The following is a 17,964-nucleotide window of genomic DNA, read 5'->3' as shown; positions in this document are numbered from 1 at the left end:
CTGCCGACGACGCTCGCGCACATCCGCGCGCGCCGCGGTGCCTTTACTACCCGCCGCCGCCGCGCGCCGCCGCCGCCGCCCCGCCCCATTCATGCCGCGCCGGGGCCGCATGAATGGAGCGCGGTGGGCGGGCGCGGGCGACGTCACCGCCTCCATTCATAAAGCGCCTCGGCGGGCGCCGGCCATGTTCCATCTCCCTCTCGTGCCGCCACCGCCTTTTTTTTTTGTGAATGAGGGTGAGCGGCGGGTGGGCGGCGTCGCGCTGCGCCGCGCCTTTGTCACCGCGGGGGGGGGGGGGAAGGGGGGTTACGGGGCAGCCCCAGGGCGTCCTGCCTGCGTGGGGTGTCCCCCCCCCCCACCCCACCCCCCCCACACACACACGCACACTCTCCTCTTCCCCAGCCTTGGCTCCCTTCCAGCCCGGGCAGCAGCAAGGGAGCGCTCAGCCGCGGCTCTGCGGGCTCCCTCCGAGCAGACGTTTGCCACCACCACGCGTTGCCCATTAGGAAACAGCCCGGCTCACCAGCTTGCACAGCCCTTAACCCCCCCACCCCACCCCCACCCCCAGCACCCTGCCTGGGCGACAGCCCTGCAGAAGGCTCTCTGATTTCAGGCTTCCTGTGGAAGAAGCTCTTCTAGGCTATAAAGGGGTAACGGAGTGAGCGCACAGCCCTGAAGTGACCCCCCCCACAAAAGGTTCTCCCCACAACTGCCAGCCACTCTCCAGTCATTTCATCAGGAATTGGAAAGTCAGCCTTCAGGGCTGCTTTCAAAGCAAAACTGTGCTGCAAAATCCAATGCCAGTGACAGAGATCAGGGCACGTCTGGAAAACAGGCATTGCTAGTCCCAGGTGAGTCTGTTACAGAGACCTACAGACGCTTAGCTACATATATCTGGACCTGGACCTGCTGTGGGTCAGGATAAGGGCCCAGTTTTTATCTCAGCCCATCTGCCCCAGGCACTGCTTTCCCCAGAGGGCAGCATTTGGAAAGAGGTCAGCTCCTCTTGCAGAGCCAGATACACTCGCGAGGAGCTATCCTGCTGTCTGCAGTGCTTTCTGCACCGGTCAACCCATGCTTTGTATTAAAATTGCACGGCCAAGAGCACAGAGCATCTACCACTGGAGGCAGAGCCTGCCATCCTAATTCACCCCACTCTGGCCCAGTTCAGTCAGCACACAGCTGGGCCAAACTGGCCTGAGGTGCGGAAAGGAAGGGAGCGTTGCTGTGGGTGGAGGCTGGGGGTGGATTTGTGTTGCCGATCCCTGCACGTTTGCACGAGCGTGGATGGGGGGGGGCGTTATTTCAGGCCAGGGCGTGCCTGCATGGGTGTGCGCACGTGCAGATGACAGAGGTTTCCAAGGGCTCCTCTGTGCGCGTGAACCCTCCTCTCCCCTTCGTGCGTCCCTCTCTGCCGTCTCTGCGGAGGTGACAATTCTCCACTCCCTTTTGCTGGAAAATAAAAAAACGCACCCAGCCAGGCTGCTGCAGATGCTCTGGTGTGTCGCCGCCACGGCTGTGCTCCCAGCGGGTCATGTTGGGAAGCCAAGAGCACAGTGGGGGTGGGCGAAGCTGGAAGTGCAGAAATTGCACCCAAACGCGAGAGCAAAATGCAGGAGCCAACAGCAGCTATAGCCAGGATCCGCTGCTGCAGGAGAGCACAGTTCTCCTTTGCTAAGGGTGGCTCAGAGGGAAATCTATTTAACTTTATCTGCAGAGGTGTTAAGATGGGTCAGCTGGGAGCCACCAGAAACGCTTGCAAGGCAGAAGCCACAGGGCAAAAGCAGCAATAGAATTACCTGAGGAAGGAGGGGTGAGGAAAAGACTAAGGAAAGGGGCAGGCATGGGAGAGGGCCATACAACCTCATTTCCTAACTTTACAAACTCAGAAGGGTGTAAAAGCTAATATTCCCAGCAAAGGGCATCCGTACAGCGCGAACTGAAATATATCCTGCTGGAAAACAGAAGAAAAAAAGAGAGAGAGAGCACGAGACATTCATTTCCTTCACTGCAGATTCAAAGACTCATCTTTTATAGGGCCCCAGCCAGAAGAGGCAATCGTGGAAGGAGGCTGGAGGGAAATGAATTGTCAGAAGAGGTGCATATTTGGATGATTAAATGTCAATATGTACCTTGAATTAAGGAAAAGGAATTTACACCTCAGCTCGCTGTGGCAGCGAAAACCAAATTAGAGCCGGGCTGTAAATTTGCCAGCTGATAGATACCCATTTGTTTGGCTATGCCGAGGCTGCGGCGTCTTCCGGCTCTTAGCTGAGGGGGGGCTGAGCGGTTTGTCCTGGGGCGCGCAGGGAGCCTGCGGCACCGTGAAGGCGGCAGGATTCAGGTCTCACCGCTCGCGCGGCTGCGCTCAGCCGCAAAACCCGGCTTCAGTGGGGAGCCCAGCGCTGCAGGGTCGTTTCTCCCTTCCATCCTTAGGTAGCACCCTGGGGTGCTGCCTCTGCAGCATCGAGAGATGCCGGATTTCGTGCAGCTTTGTGGGCTGGGGAAAGCGGCCTCCCCTCAGCGAAGGGCAACGCGGCAGTGGAAGGGTTCATAGATTTGTGTTAATGGATTCACACTCACTTTTTCTTTAGGGCATATTTGCATATTAATGGAGGGGAATTGTAATGAACCTGTCTGGGGAGGCTAAACAGAAAAATTATGTAAGGTTGGAGGAGGGGAAAATGTGCATTTCCAGTGCTTTCCTCTCTGCCAGCTGCAAAAGCCAGCGAGCAGCCTGAGTGTCAGGACAGCACCTCACCTGGGACAACCCCGGTGCAAAGGGAGGTACCCGGACACGGGCAGCGACGAGGCCCCAGCTGCCTCGCTCCTGTGGCGGCTCCGCGTGCTCCTGCTCAGCCCGACCACCTTCAGCTCGCCCCCAGGCATGCTTTTATTCTGAACCCAGGGCCGATTTCAGCAAGCCCGTCCCCAAATCAGTGCCCTCCCTCCCCGCCGTGTGAGCTGCTGCTCTCGCAGGGCTGTCAGCGGAGCAGCCTGTCCCCCGCTGGTTTTCAGCCAAGGATCTCCCAGGGCTTTTCAGTGGGGGCCACGGAGCCAGCGAAGGGGGTTTCACCCAGGCTGAGCTTTCCTCGGGGAAAGCCCTGGGGGACTAAGCACCGTGCCACTGGCCTGGTGCAGATTAGGAGAAGGAAAAAGGAGGCTTTAATCCCGAAAGCGAAGGGGAAAGCGGATTCTTCGGCGCTGCAGCGGGGCGTTCCACGCACCAGAAGAGCTGCTGTCGCTTGGCGCCTGTGCAAACATGCCGGGGGCAGGCGGCACTCAGGTTCGCTGGGCGCAAAAAGTGGCCTGTGCCCGTTTCCACCTCAGGTTTGGCTTCCTCTCCCTTTCTTACCTTTTTGCCACTGGCTCATCCCTTCCTCTAAAGGTCGACGGGGCTCCGGCTCTATCGCGTGAGTGACACGTGGCTTAATCCAAGAGCAGGATTTTAGGAGGATATGACTTCCGCCAGCTGATTAGCTCCGGCAGTTAGTTATGACTGGTGCTGGTGGGGGGGGGGTTCCGTGTCAGGCCCAAGTGCTGCCAGTGGGAACAGAACATCTCTATCCCTAAAATCCCCGTGCTTTTTCTTTTTGTTGTGGTTGGGTTTGAGGGGGGAGACAAAAACCGCAGCGTTCGGAGGCGAGCTGCCTCGGGCATTTCCACGGAGCGGCTGATAGATGGGCTGGCTGATCTGAGACATGAGCCCAGCTCTGAAGGACTCACTTAGGAGCCTGCTGGTCCTATGGCAAAGCTGTGGTGTAGCCCATTTGCCCCTCTGTATTGCCAGTGTCCAAAAATCTGTCCCTGATACGAAGCCTGGCAGATGCGAAGCCAGTCCAGCTGTCCCCTGGGCTCCCATCTGGAGCATCTTCCAGCATGCGGTTCAGCCTGAAGGCCTTGGTTTGAGAGATGCATTGCTCGATTCAGGGTTCTCACCAAACTTTTCTGCAATCTTGGCACCAGTAAGGGCCTTCCTGACACAAGAATAGGCATGGGCTGCCCTTGACGTTGTGTCATCTTCCAACACAACCGCGGCGCCTTCCCAGCTTTCAGACCCCCTTGGTTTCCCTTGCCAACCTCCTGCTGTGCTCCTGTCTTCATGAGCTTCAAGCTTTCCCTGCTTGGGCCATCGGGGCACCCATGCTCTGTGATCATGCAGTCACAACCACGGATTATAAAGCAGATGGATGAGTGAGGTGCCCAAGTCAAGCCCGGGGACCCTTAATCTCGAATTTTTCAAATGTTTGCCATGGAGATTAAACTAATATTCGTAGCCACAGGTTTGGGGGATGCTGCAGAGCCAGAGAAGCGAATCCCTGGAAGCAAGCAGATCCCCTCCTCTCAGCTTGTTTGAGACGCGCTCGGCGGAAGCGGCCAGCCTTGGAAAGCGTTCAGCCGAAACCTGGTAAGGGATGCGAGTGCTCTCTGTCCAGGACGACCCGGGGCATTTTGCCTCTCGCCCACGTTGGGGGAGGGGGGTGAAGGCAGAGGTCGCTCCTGGAGGCTCTCCGGCTCCAGCACTGTGTCTAGCCGCAGGCGCGCGGATCCCAGCGGCTGCCGCCTTCTCGTGAGGCGAGAGGGAAATGCCTCCCTTGGATTTCCCCAACGCTGAGTTAAGCACCCGGCTTCTGAGATAGGATTGAAGCTGGGCTTTGAATGACACTTTCTGCCAGGAAGAAAGGGCTGGGGGTGAGATGTCTCTCCCTTAGGCTTAGGATCATAAATAAGGCAGTGTTATATAAGCGTGACTCTAACCTATCTATACATAGCGTTAGACTCATGCGATCAGACTATGAATGACAAATCTCCCACTGATTTCTATGAATATAACAGTGGTCCCTGTCTGAGCTTTAAAGCGGCAGTGAAGAGTCATGCTGTTCTGTGTCCACAGTAGCCAGGACCCCCTTCCAGAGGGACGGGTGGCTTTTGTGTCCGGCAGCTTTTCTCGCACGAGCGCCGCAGGTGCGACTGGGGCGGCTGTTGGCTGCGCTGAGCTCCCTTGCACTCCGTAAGGGTTATTTGGGCTCCATAAGGCATGAGCTTGGCCTGTTTCCATACAGCCCTCCCTAACACTGGTCCTGATCAGCAGCATGCTGCTGAGTGGTTTCAGCCAAAATTTAGGCTAAAATAGCCATGTTTGCTTGTGTTGTGCATGGTTGCCGCATCGGTTGGCTGTGCATGGCCTGCTCCCCACCTGAGATGGTCCCCAGATAACGGCACCTGTATCTACACATCAAAGGAAGATTCACAGCCAGAGCCACAGCCTCCTTTAGGCATAGAGAAGCAGTTGCCATAATTACGACCAGACAAATCAAGTTCAGGTTTAAAGCAAGGCTTTTTCCTTCTTCGGTGCTTCTCGAGCTTGGCTCTGCCAGGAACATGGTCCCAATGTGGCAAACGCTTGCAAATCGCTGCTTCTCCCAGGCTGCGCTCCTGTCTCACGGCCCCGGCGCCACAGCCATGGACCCGCTGTAGCCCAACCATACAAATCCAAAGGGGTCCGACGGTTGTGGGCTGCTGTGCCCTGCTGGAGATGAAGCAGGTGTAGGAACAAGCGGGGATGGCCCAAGGGGTCAGATGTAGCCCCAGCTGCCATGCTGTTTTGCTAGACAACCCCAACAGAGCTCTGTGGCTGAATCACCTCCTGTTTCGGTGCATCAGGCATTGACTCACACCCAAAATGCGTCAGATGGCCACATGCACGGAGGGCTTCAAAGACATGTCCCTGAGTGTCGCCACCAGGCTTTGAAGCTGGCCTTGCTTCGGGAGGTTGAAGGGGAGGGGGCAGGCCAGAGACCTTCGCTGTCAACAGTCTGTGCCTTCAGAGAGACCTAAAATGAGGCTCAACAACTCTTGCAGCCTCCTACTCTTTGCAGCTCGGTGATTTCCTGTGCCAGAGTGATGTCTTACAGTAGAAGGACCTGATCCAGGAAAGGCCTTATCCTGCTACCTTCACTGTCATGGTAAAGCTCTGGTGGCTCCATGGAGGTAGAGGGGAGAAATCAACTTCTTCAGCATGTGGATAGACACATGCCACAGCCATGCTGCTGAGAGCTCTTGCCCTTGAAAGTCTCTCCTTTGGAGCTTGCTATTGCTCTGCAGCCTGTTTTGCTGAATGTTCTCATTAAAAGCAAAAGAAAACCCTCAGCAGACTAAGATGTGCAGACGAGCAAGACCATAGCACTAACTCACTGACTTTCTCGGAGTGGTCAGCCGCAGACCGGCAGAGTTAAACCCAGGAAATGTGTCAAGCACCAACAATGGTGGCATCTGCTCAGCAGCCATCACAGGAAAAGTAAAACAGTCCCTGAAATAGATGCATTTAGTAGCTATCCCAGCCAATCCAACAACACTGGGACCACTGATATTCATACTTCAGCCATAACACAGAGATGCAAAAAAAGTCCACCTAGACCGATGTCCTAGCCCCAAGTGCAGCTAGCAGCGAATGCCTTGAAAACAGAGTGAACTAAGGCAAGCGAGTGCCAGCATGTCCCAGGCTCTAATTTCAGGCGATTCGTGCCTGAGAGACTTCCCAAGCGAGCGCTGGGATCTTTGTCCATGACAGTCTGTAATTTATTTTCCCCCTCCATGAAAAGGCCCAACTGCTTTTTGAGCTCATGCGAACGTTCAGCATCCGCAGCATCCTGCCACAGGGAGTTGCACCGCTTCATTACGCAAGGAGCCACTTCCTCGGGTTTGTTTTGGACCTGCCACATCTGCGCTTCACCCCTCCTCCCTATTTCTGTCTGGAGAAGAGACGGTGGTTTCGAAACCTGTGGCTCTCGTTGCCCTCGTGCTCTGGGGGTGGATGAAAAGGTGTCTTACTTGCTGCTTTATTTGGGGAATGACTGGTGTTGTCTCGAGTTGAATGCATGGGTCTGATGAGTGCAAGGTGTAATTCTCTTCGACTGACTCAGGCAAATGTTGCCCTTTCTTGCAGCCTGTCAGCTCGATCCCATGGAGGCTGCGTAGGCAGGTTCCTACTCGGCGTTCATAGACTGCTCTTTGCTATCAAGACTGGGTCGTTTTATTATTATTATTGCTATCGTTCAAAAAATGCGGATCCTTTCCTCTCTAGCATCCTAGGTGCGACCATCCTTGGCATAACCATTGGCTCCGCATCCTTGGTGTAGCCATTACTCAGAGGTGGAGGAGGAGCTGGGTGAGTAACGGCGCTGGCGCAAGGAAACTCTGGCATAGGGAAATGTGAAGGGGGGAAGGACGGTCGCGGGTGACGAGGCTCTCCAAAGCGACGGCGACTGAGTGCAGGGAAGAGGAACCGAAAAAGAAAATGAGGAAGCGTCAGGCCCTCCGGTGGGGGCCCCCTGGGAAAGGTGAGCGAGGCTGGGCCTCCAGCCCAGGGGACGACAACGTAAAACGTGACCTTAAAGCCATGGCCAACAGCTTTCCGTCATGAGGTCCTGCTGGAAAAAGGGAAACATTGAGATGATCCCTCCCCCGAACCCGCCTTCATCGGGATTAGCCCCCGCGATCCCCCGCAGAGGCCGAAGCCGGAGGCGCCAGCGCGGCCCCCAGGGCACCTCGCATAGGTTTCACTTCTACCCAAAACTCCTGTGGGGGTTAAGCACGCGCACGCGCGCGCTGCGAGGCAGAAGAAGACAGGGAAATTTCCAACGAAAGGGGTTTTCAGTGCCGTCTGTCATAGCTGTTCGGCACCGCAAAAGGTTGCTTCGTCCCTGGGGAAAGTTTCTGTGACCACGGCCACGATGGCGGCTTTGCCAAAAAATTTCGAGGGCCGCAGCGGCGTTTTTCCTGGGCTGAGGGAAAACCTGCGTGCCTTCCCCTCTCTATATTTGGAGAGGAGTTAGGCAGGGGGGAGGCTGGGGGGGTCTTTACGCGGGAGCTGGCCTCTCCATGCACGCGTGGAAAAACCGCCGCGGTCTCGGGGGCAAAGCAGAGCTTCTCAGGCCTCGCCAAGTCCGTTGTGCTAATTGCCGTCCTCAGGGCCCTGTGTCGCACCACCTGCTTTTCAAAGCCGGCAGCTCATCTTGGCTTCGGTGAGATGCTTCCGCCTCCTCCGAGCAGAAGGCTGCTCGGCGTTGCGGAGGTGTCCTGTCCCGTCCTGTCCTGTGCTGTCCATCAGGAAGGGGCCAAGGAGGCGGGGTGGGAATAACCCATTTCCAAATATCAAAAAAAAAAAAAAAAGAAAAAGAAAAGAAAGAAAGAAAAGAAAAAGAGAACACACCATGCCTAAGCCCTAGAGACTGCGAGGAATCTGGGAAAGTCAAAGCCAGCAGGGCAGAGCATCCCTCTCTCCCGCCCCTTCTCCCCAGGCAGATGCAGCCAGGACATATGGCAAGCGTTGATGGGCACGTGCTCTTGACAGTCAGGTCCTTCTGGGGAAAGGGACCGGGCCAGACCGGTTGTTTCAATTTTACAGGTCTTTTTTTTTTTTCTTTTTTTTCTTTTTTTTGCCACAGCCTCAGCAAGCCAATGTTAAGGGCATCTTGGGGGCACGCGTGCGCACCTCCGCAGTGAGCAGAGGCACGCTCGGCCAGCGTCGGCGGCTTTTATATGAGCCCGTTTCCTTTCCTCCGACGCGGGAGACACTTGTCTCGCACGTGGGCCGTTTCTCACCTCCTCAGAGAGGAAGGAGCGGGTGGTGGCCACGTCCCCTTTTCTGCAGGGCGTCCCGCAGCGAAGGGGCTCCTGGGGTCGGGGGGAGGGAGCGGAGGAGAGGCCCACGCTTTGCCGCAGTGGCTGCTCGGAGAGGATGTCAGACCAGGCTTTTGACCCGCAGGCACACAGCCGAGAGTCAGCCCTGGCTCCCAAAACACCCTCCTCATCCTGCTCTCACCACCGCAGCGGCATGGACGGGCCCTGGCTCCTTGCTGCCTGCTGGCTGCGTCCCTGCCATCGGCGCGCCGACACAGACGTCGGGGTGCTGGAGCGGGCAGCTCTCCTCCGCGCCCCCCCGTGCTCTGCAGACCCTACGGTTCAAACCGAGATGTGCAGCCTCCCCAGGCTATTTGGACCCCGAGACGCTCCACACGAAAGCCAGGGCTCTTCAGGCTAAGTGTCCAAAATTCCCATTTTGTTGGTTCAAGAGATGTCAGGAGTCGGGGCAGAGGAAAGGACAGCTCAGAAACGCACGCCGTTTCCTACGGAGGGCCGCTTTCCTTTTTCCTTTCACTCTCCCCCTCCCTCAAACCAAATTGCCCAGTCAACCCAAAGATGAGTCACCGCTCTCCCGCGTTTCTGCTTGACCCTCTTGTGGCTTGCTGGGGCCAACAGCGCTGCTTTCATTTCCAGGATGCTCGGACAGGCGGCCACCGCAGCCGGGGCAGCGCTTTGGGTTGCTCCCGCCTGAAACAACCTGGAAGCAAGGGGAGATTTTTAGCTTCCCTGGAAAAGCCCCGACCGACAAGGGCGCCAGGCGCTGTTTACGTCTTCGGCACGTGTGGCCCTAATGAAGGCGTCCGGGCGACTCGCCCAGCCCCTGCCCCTGTTTACCGGTGAGGACGGATCGGGCTCGACTCTCGGGGCCGCGGCGGAGCCAGCCGCACCCGGGCTCCCGGCCGAAGAGGTGGCTCCCGCGGCCCGGGCGCGCTCCGCCGCAGATGCTTGCAATATTTGGCATGCGCTAGGTCGTGAGTGGTGCCAGGACTCGGGGCGGCATGACGGCTGTTCCCTCTGCCCTGGGGAAGGGAAAAAAAAAAAAAAAAAAGGAGATATTGCATTTGTTTGGAAATTGGGGGTTGTTTATTCAACTTTTCCCTGACCTCCCATGGCAAACGAGCAGCTGTTTAATGAAGTTTTTTTTTTTTTTTTTTTTTTTTTTTTTAATGGGAATGACAACTTCTGACATGGCTTTTCTCACCGGGAACCCTCACCGAGGAAACGACTCCGGGGTGTACTTACTTACTTCCCAAGAGACTTGCAAGCAGAAAAGTGATTTGGGATTTCAAATAAGTATTGCCAGCAGAGCGCGGATGTGTCCAGAGTCAGGCTTGGGTGCTGCTCGGCTCGGCCAAGAGCAGTGCTGTTGATGAGGCTGGCCTGGGTTAACGCCAGCATAACTGAAAAAAAAAATAAGATAGAAATTCAGGTTTTGACTGAAAAAAAAGGGAGAAGTCAAAGAATCCCATGGAAATGCAATAGGTAGCAAAGGAAGACTATGACTTTTCACAGACGAGGAACAGAAATCTGTCCTGAACGTCAATTGAGTGATTAGTATGCTTTCCCCTGATATTCGATTTGGGAATCACATCAAGCCCCTACACCTGCCTTTGAAAATGGCTTTTAGCTCCACAGTTAAATATCACTGCCAGAACTGCGGTGCAAGGAGATCGGTGGCATTCAGTGATGTGCGGAGCTGCCAGAGGAGCACCAGGTTCCTCTGAAAAACGTGGCCATAACTCTTCTCTCTGCCTTCTTCCCCTGCCTCCTGCACTTATCTGCCTCCCCTTTTGCGAACGAGCGGTTTGGGCTGAGACCTTCGGCTCGGCCCGTCCTCGGTTGCAGTGGGAGTGGGGTGCTCTCCCAGAGCCGAGGCCAAGGGGGAAGCCAGGAGGGACGGAGCAAAGCCTGGCCGACGTCAGAAGTCGCTGGCTCCCGCGGACCTCCTCCGTCCGTCTGGCACCGTCCGTAAGTGCACAGCCCTTCCGTGGCACGGCCGAGGCAAGGGGGGTTGTCGGGGAGACACGGGACGGTAACCGCAGAGCTTATCAGAAAGGCGCTCGCAGGAAACAGAGCGACAAATATAGAAACCTGATCTAACCGTGGCCGGAAGCAGGCTGCTGAAGGCTCGGCGAGATGCTGGGCTCTCTTGCGACCTGCCAAAGCGCTACCTGCTTCCTTTCAGCAAAATAAAAATTAAGAGAGGAAGCGTTGCCCAAGGAGGCAAGTTGAACTCGCGCAGGCAGGAGGCCTTTGGGCTGGCAGAGGTGCATGCTGAGCCAGACCACCAGTCGAGGAAGCTGTCAGCCCCCTGCTCCCATCTTCCCCCATGCCTGCTCCCCCATGGTTGTCCCCAGCCCCAAGGTCCCGGGCCCTGCTCCCACCCATCGACTGCACCCATGCAGTGTTGGAGGCGCCTCCATGTGCCCAGGGCAGGACCCGCTCACGTTTGGCAGGGGTGCTGTAGCTGCCGCTGGCGGCTCTGCCCTGTGGTAGGTGTGAGCTGGTAAGGCCAGGAGACCTGCCTAGGCCACCGCCTTGACAGCCTCCCACAGGCACGTGGATTAAGGGTGAAACGCAAGAGAGCGGGGCCACCCGCAGGAATCGCAGCCTCGGCAGGGAAGAGCCCAGCTTGCGAGCGAGAGGACCCTCCGCCTTGCCCTTGCTCCCTGAGGCTCTGCCCGGCTCTCCGAGCAGACTCTCCCATGGCTGTCTTACATAAAAGAGCTCTGGCCTGGGCAGTGACCACTGAATGAGCCCATCTCAGCTGCCCCAGGAGATCAGGACTAGAAAGCAAAGGGAGAAGAGACAGCCTAATATTCCCCTTTTCCAGGGACAGGCTGCTGGTATTGAAATTCATTTGCATTAGCTATTTTGAGCGCCAGCCTCTTTCTCCAAAAAGCCTTTGGGGCGGAGAGCTTCTGGGGTTACCTCATGCGCTATTCCTCTCTGGCTCACGCTGCTTCCTACCGCTCCAATAAATCAAACAGGTTTTGCCTGCAGATCCCAACTTATCCCTTGCATGCCACAACGAGGTTCGCCTTTGCCTTGAATGCAGTATTGCCTCTGCTTCAGCCGTGGATAACGATGCCGTGAGCTCCCAGACTCATTTTTTGGGGGCCTATTAATTAATTAGATAGCAAGGGCAATGGGTTAATAAAATCATGTCACGTTGATCAAGCTAGAACTCAGCCCAGCTGGCATTTACAGTTTATTGTTAATATACGACCCCCACTAGGCTGAGATTTAATCAGTATAAGCAATTATTCTACCCCTACTAATGTTTCTGGCGCTGGCTGGGCCCACGTGCGGTCACACGCAGACCCGGAGGTGGACTGCTTGTCCAGAGTGCTCCGTCTACCAGGGAAAAGGAGACCACGTGTGCGCGTCACCCGGCCTCAGACCACGCGGGCTCTTCCTTAGCGCAGACAAGGCTGCACTGGAAGGCCCCAAAGCGCTGTCTGGAGACAGACATTTTTGCAATAGGAAGGGGCTGGGGAGAGCCGGTCTCACTCAGAGGAGCAACAGATAAGGGATGTGGTCTAGGGGACATAGTGAAGAGAGACGAACTATGTTCTGGCTCTGGCTACGTGTCTTAGGCCTTTCTACACATCTGTTTCCCCATCCATATTAAAATAAGTAAAATAACACTCAGCTGCCTCACAGGGTGTGCGAGGCTTATTTAATTGACATGTGCAACCAATTTAAAGGTTCTGGGAAGAGAGGAGAGTTGAGAGGATCGAAGCAGTGCTTGTGCTTGTGCTTGTGCTGCTGCACGATGCCCCATCCTTGCGTGCTGCACCCTTCAAAGGATGAAGTGTCCTATGTCATCACTTCCCTGTAGAAGTAACCCTCATTTTGAAATCAGACACGGCCATCCTGTCCTTTCTTACCTCATTGCTGAAACGTTGCTATTCTGACTCAAGGACACAAGTGTGCTTTTGCACTCAGAAAAACATCGCTGGTTAAATTATCCATCCAGAAAATCCGTCCCAGGGCAATGGAGTACAGAAATGAAAGCAAACAGAGAGAAAGTTGGAGGGGATATGGACTGGATGCTGCAGATCTCTGCTCTGCATAACAGTCAAGAGTTAATAGAAACCCATCACCTGTCCTTGGATGTGGTGTTTAGTTTCCTTTGTATGATGTTCGGAGGTCAGTTAATATAGGAAATAGGCTTTTTTTTTTTTTTTTTTTTTTTTTTCTGATTGCCACAGTATTCAGGTTGTTTTCTTTTCTGTCACAAGCCTGGGCCTCAGTCCAAACCTCAGTCACTCTGAGACCTCACAGCATAGGTTGTCCAAGTCACCAGAGCTGTTGGCTGCATATATGCCTTTACACACTTCTTGAGCATGTCAGCGCAATGTTGACATGTTCATCTTCTGTACACAGAAGATGAAGCTCTCGTATGACCAGGTAAGATGTACACAGAAATGCGTGCACCAGGGAAACCAAGCTCTGAGACATCTTTGCTGCCACCTCTGTCCCTGCCCAAGGGAAAATAATTGAAGGGGAACAATAAGATGCCCTTGCTATGCTGGTTGCTAGAATATTATTTCGTCAAGGCGATGGGACTGCTCCTATGTAAGTTAGATGATACGAGGACCATAAAAGAACCCTGCAATAAGATAATTGAGTTAACCAGGATTGCATTTGACAGTTCTTCATGCAACATGGAGCCACACAATGACGCATGGCCCTTCATGAAAGAGCTGTGAAGCTAAGAAGAAAAATAGAAGAAAAGAAAAAGTAGAGATGAAGAATTAAAAAAAAGGAGCTGCTTCAGAGTAAGGCCATACACAGGCAGAGCAGGTCCCTGCCACAGCATTGCCTTGAAGGTGAACAAATGAAGAGGTGGAGTTCCTGTCAATGCTCCTTGCATCCAGGCACCTATTCAGCTTGGGCCGGGTGCTCTTCTTACACACATGCATATAATTAATTCAGCAGGAAAAAAAAAGACACTGGAGAGGTATTGCTCTCTTCTTTAAAGAAAATAAAATTGAAAGCAGCACCACAACTAGGCAGGAGCTTAGCTCCTTGTTTCCCAGCCAAGCAATGGCTCAGCTTTGATGTTACATGTCAGCTGTTGCTACACAGTACCCATCACTGTCAAGTAACTAGTATTTTGGGAAGCATACATTCTGCTCAGAGCACCCAGGACCCTTTCTGTTCCACCAGTGAGGCAGAGAAGTCCTTGACGTGTGGTGGGGAGACAGCTAGTTATTCCCAGGGATGATCAGTCTCTGGTAAAGACTCTGTAAGGAGGAGAGTCCACTCCATCTTATAAGCAGTTGGCCCAGGGGTTAATTCCTCCTTGATTTTATCTTGCCTCTGCTCCAGACCCTAGAATCTGCTCTCCTTGTGGCTGGAAAACCTGATATGGGCAGGGATTTTCTTGAAGTAGTAACTAGAAATAAGTCATGACCAGGACCTGCAGGCTGCTGCTGTATTCCAGGGCAGCAAAGCACAGGCCGTTCAGCCTATTTCCCAGGACTCTAGCAAGATCATCTGCGGAAAGGGGGATGTCATAGGCTGCCATAGCCATCATGCGTGTCATAGGCAAAGGAGAGACCTAGCCACTGCCAGACAGTGATTCATCATTCCTAACGCAGTGCAGATGAATCATCACCATCCCATCTGATGGAGATGTCTACCTCTATGTATCAGCCACGACAGGAGCTCAGCTGTCCTGCTTTGAGACATCAGATGCTAGGTATTACCCATCTCACCTGAGCCCTTAGTAAGATCAGGTCTAGATTTACTAAGCATCTGTGGAGCTACTGGAGCTTGACCTTTGAAAAATGTCCTCAAGTCAATGTAAGGGGGATTGAGCCCTAGGTGGGAACAGCGGTTTCTGATGATAAAGTGTCTTAGCAGAAGGCTGGCCCTCAGTATATAACGATTAGGTAGTATCATGCTTCAGTTAAAGCAGCTTGTATGTGATCAGGATCCAGGATTGAAGTGCATTGGATCATGGAAGTGCATGGGAGCATTGGATGTAACAGGAAGATCAGATCATCCCTGCTGGATGTGGAGAAAACACAGAGCAGCTGCTACACACTTCATACAGCCAGGCAGAAAAGATCACAGAGGTTTCTTGCCATGTCAAGACATTAATCTTGGCTGTTCCTGTAGAAGCATGCAGCAGTAAAGGCCCATTCTTTCCTCCAAACCTACCACAAAGAGAAATAAAGTACAAATGACAGGACCTGGGCCTGGCAGGTGTTACAAGAAAGCCCCAGATGCTTCTTTGATGGATGAATTACCTTCGATGTCATGTTAAATCCTCCTGAATTGTGCAAAATGTGTTGGAAATTTAAAGAAATTTTCTGCAAAACCATGCAGGGATTCATGGGAAAAAGAAAGGACAGAGAAGCCAAGTGGACAGGAAGCCAGGGACATGGAGAGCATCAGTGTATTTAACAAAGGACATGACTACCTGTGATCACAACCATAAAGAAAATAACCTTCAGCCATGCTGATATTTTTAACTATAGCAGAAAACCATCTGTTCAAAGTGGACGGACATCTAGGCTTGTTGACAAACCTCCTTCTAAGGTTAAGCTGTTCCTTTGCCTGATCTTACTCCTAAGCTGGTCAGGAACAAGGTATCACAGCATCTCAGCTTTGTGCTCAGCAAGTTACTACCCATCCAGGTTGTCAAAGTTACTGTCCAGGGGTTGTCTGTGGCTGAGAGGATCCGCAAAGCATGCAGTTTGGCGTGCGATAAAAGAGGATTGAGCGATAATCATTCTCCTTTCCAATGATTTCAGGTCACTTGCCAGGTACCTTTTCATTCCGCTCTAAGCAAACCATGGATGGGAGGGATCTGACCAATGTTACTACTGTTACGGAGAAGGTGAGCACAGTGACCTAACCAGTCCCTCTGTATGGGCCCAGACTCATGATCCAGGAGATGAGCTCCCTTCAGAAGAGACTGTTCTTATTAAAATATTCAACTGCTATTTGCTTGCCTTCATGGCTCAAGGATTGTCTCCTGTATCTATAAATACTCTAGTGAACTTGTCCTGGACACACTCATCTGCAAGCTGTTGCAAAAGCTGGCCCAGACCATAGGACCACGAAAGGGAAAATTTAGACCCACAGTTAAGCACACTTTCAGCACTTGGCTGATTCAGAAAACAGTCATGCGCAGCTCCCAGCTGGCAAACTCAATTGCCTTCAAAATATGTTGACTTTCCCTGTCACATAAAATCAAGCTTGGATCCAGCAGAACCTCTTTTGTGTGTACTTGTGGCTAATTTCGTAAAGGAGAGCAGGCGGGAGGGGAGTCGCAGAGAGAAGTATACCTAGACCTGCACTGCTCAGCTCACATGTTGATGAGCCAGGATGCTACAGGGACTGGGAGCAGGAAAGAAAACTAGATGACAATTTCCAAAAAGTGGACATCTTTGCACAGTGGATAGTTAAAGTGTGACACACTGAACCACAGGATGTTGTGCAGGCTGAAAGCTCACACAGATTTAAAGAGCAATTAGACAAATTCATGACAGAAAAATCCATCGAGGGCTAATTTAATTACAAAGACACTGCCTCTGCTTCAGTAGTTCCCTCAGTCTCACATAGCTAGAGGCCATGACAGTACTCTGGGAGAGTAACACAACATGCTAGCACCATGCTTTTACTTCTTGCTCACCATTCATTCCTGGCTCTTACCAGCGAGAGGACGGATGGACTGAGGAGTGCTGGTCTCGCATCAACCTGTGGCCATCGGATGCTGGTCTGGGAACACCACACACCGACACAGGACTTTCTGCTTATAAAGAAAATTCCTTCTGACTCAAAACAGCAGTGTTATCAGACATCAACCAAAACCACCTGGAAAAGCCCTCTTCTTTTTATCTCGGGGCCTATCTAGGAGTCCTATAGAAAAGTACCTAGGAGCAACATACGTTGCTCTAATGCAAGCAGGAAAAGAAGAAAGCTGTGCCATTTTGCCCAAAATGCCCCTCTGATTCAAAGGCCTCCTGTCTCCTGTTGACTTTTTCTCCCCAGAGGCTGAAATGCATATGAATCATTTACAATCTCACAGAGCTCCTGCGCGTTATCAGGGGTTGCGTAATTAATCTTCAGCCAATGCGATTCAGGGAACTAATAAAGCTGCTGTTGCTGTGGTGGAAATTCCTGTTACCTGCAGCACCGTTGGATTTGCTGTGTATCTGCATACACACGTTTTCAGGTGCTTGTAGTCACAGCGGCAGAAATTACACATACGGTATTCATAGAGTAAATATATTTGGGATAAATATGCACAGAGTAGGAGTGAAAAGAAAGAAGTCACAATCCAAGGTTTTAGAGGCTCAGTTCTCCAAGAAGAAGGATCATTATCAGTCTTGCACAAGATATCGGAGTCTTGCACAAATATCTCAGGTGTCCACACATTGCTTCTGGGTCTTGTAGATCTATAACACCTTGGTCCTTCTACCCATTCAAGGGGCTTCCTTAATTAGTGTTTTCTCTTAATCCTCTTCATCTGAAAGATCCCTGTTGATGCTAGGAAGAGCAGATCTCTTACTTGGCCTTTCTCCTGTCGTTAGACACTTGTTCCACCCAGCCCACAAATGTTTCTGACATTGACCTAATGGTATCCTCTCCTCTGTGGAAGCTCCCTGGGAGCAGAACTCACCTGACCAGTGCTTTGTGCCCCACTCCATGGGGGCTCTGGGGGACATGATGCCCTCAGCCTCGTGGTGCCTGGTGCCTGAGCAGTGCAGACCCACTTCTGACAACAGAGAAGTTATTCCGCACCAAGAGGATGCCATATATCTGGAGAGTGAGCAAGAAAGAAGTCATATAAAAATAGTGACAGCATTCACCCCACTTCCTTTCCCAATACAGATTTCGCAGAATCCTCGGTCACCATTTCCTCCGGCATCGCTACCGGATATGCTCTGTCCAGCTGAGCAGCTCAGCCTGAGTATAATAAACCGTATGTGGTTTTGAGATGGGTTTTTTTTCTGATTTTTAAAATACCATTTGACTTCTGTTACAGTCAAAAATGAAACCTGAGGCTGAAGCCTTGAAAAAAACAGAGCGCAGTGGTGGAGAGCTTATGCAAAACCTGAGCAATGTATTTTCTGTCAACATGAAGTCTGGTAAGTGATAGAAAAGCTATCATGCAGTGCCTACTCCGACCAGCCTTCTGCTCACCATCAAGGGAGTGAAAAATGCTACTTGTCCTAAACACAGATGTGGTAAAAATAGAGATTGAATCCTAGGCCATATTTAGGTATTTCAATTAAGTGACCTAGTTTTCAGTGAGCATTCCTAGATGATTCACATGCTAGACAAACCTGG

General features: G+C 52.7%; 1 long non-coding RNA gene across 1 annotated transcript; it reads right to left on the bottom strand.

Moving 5' to 3' along the window:
• Window positions 1–2,930: 2,930 nt before the first annotated feature.
• LOC134139696 (uncharacterized) lies at window positions 2,931–17,418 on the bottom strand. The gene is made up of 5 exons (XR_009958244.1): window positions 17,294–17,418; window positions 16,324–16,420; window positions 9,893–10,046; window positions 9,481–9,665; window positions 2,931–9,343 (listed from the first exon to the last, which is right to left on the bottom strand). It is a non-coding gene; the product is annotated as an uncharacterized LOC134139696 (long non-coding RNA).
• Between the last annotated feature and the right edge of the window lie 546 nt (window positions 17,419–17,964).

Source organism: Rhea pennata, chromosome 4 (assembly GCF_028389875.1).
Source record: "Rhea pennata isolate bPtePen1 chromosome 4, bPtePen1.pri, whole genome shotgun sequence".
Classification (NCBI taxonomy): Eukaryota; Metazoa; Chordata; class Aves; order Rheiformes; family Rheidae; genus Rhea; species Rhea pennata.
The sequence above is the reverse complement of the archived record's forward strand: the minus strand, read 5'-3'. Positions and strand labels throughout refer to the sequence as shown.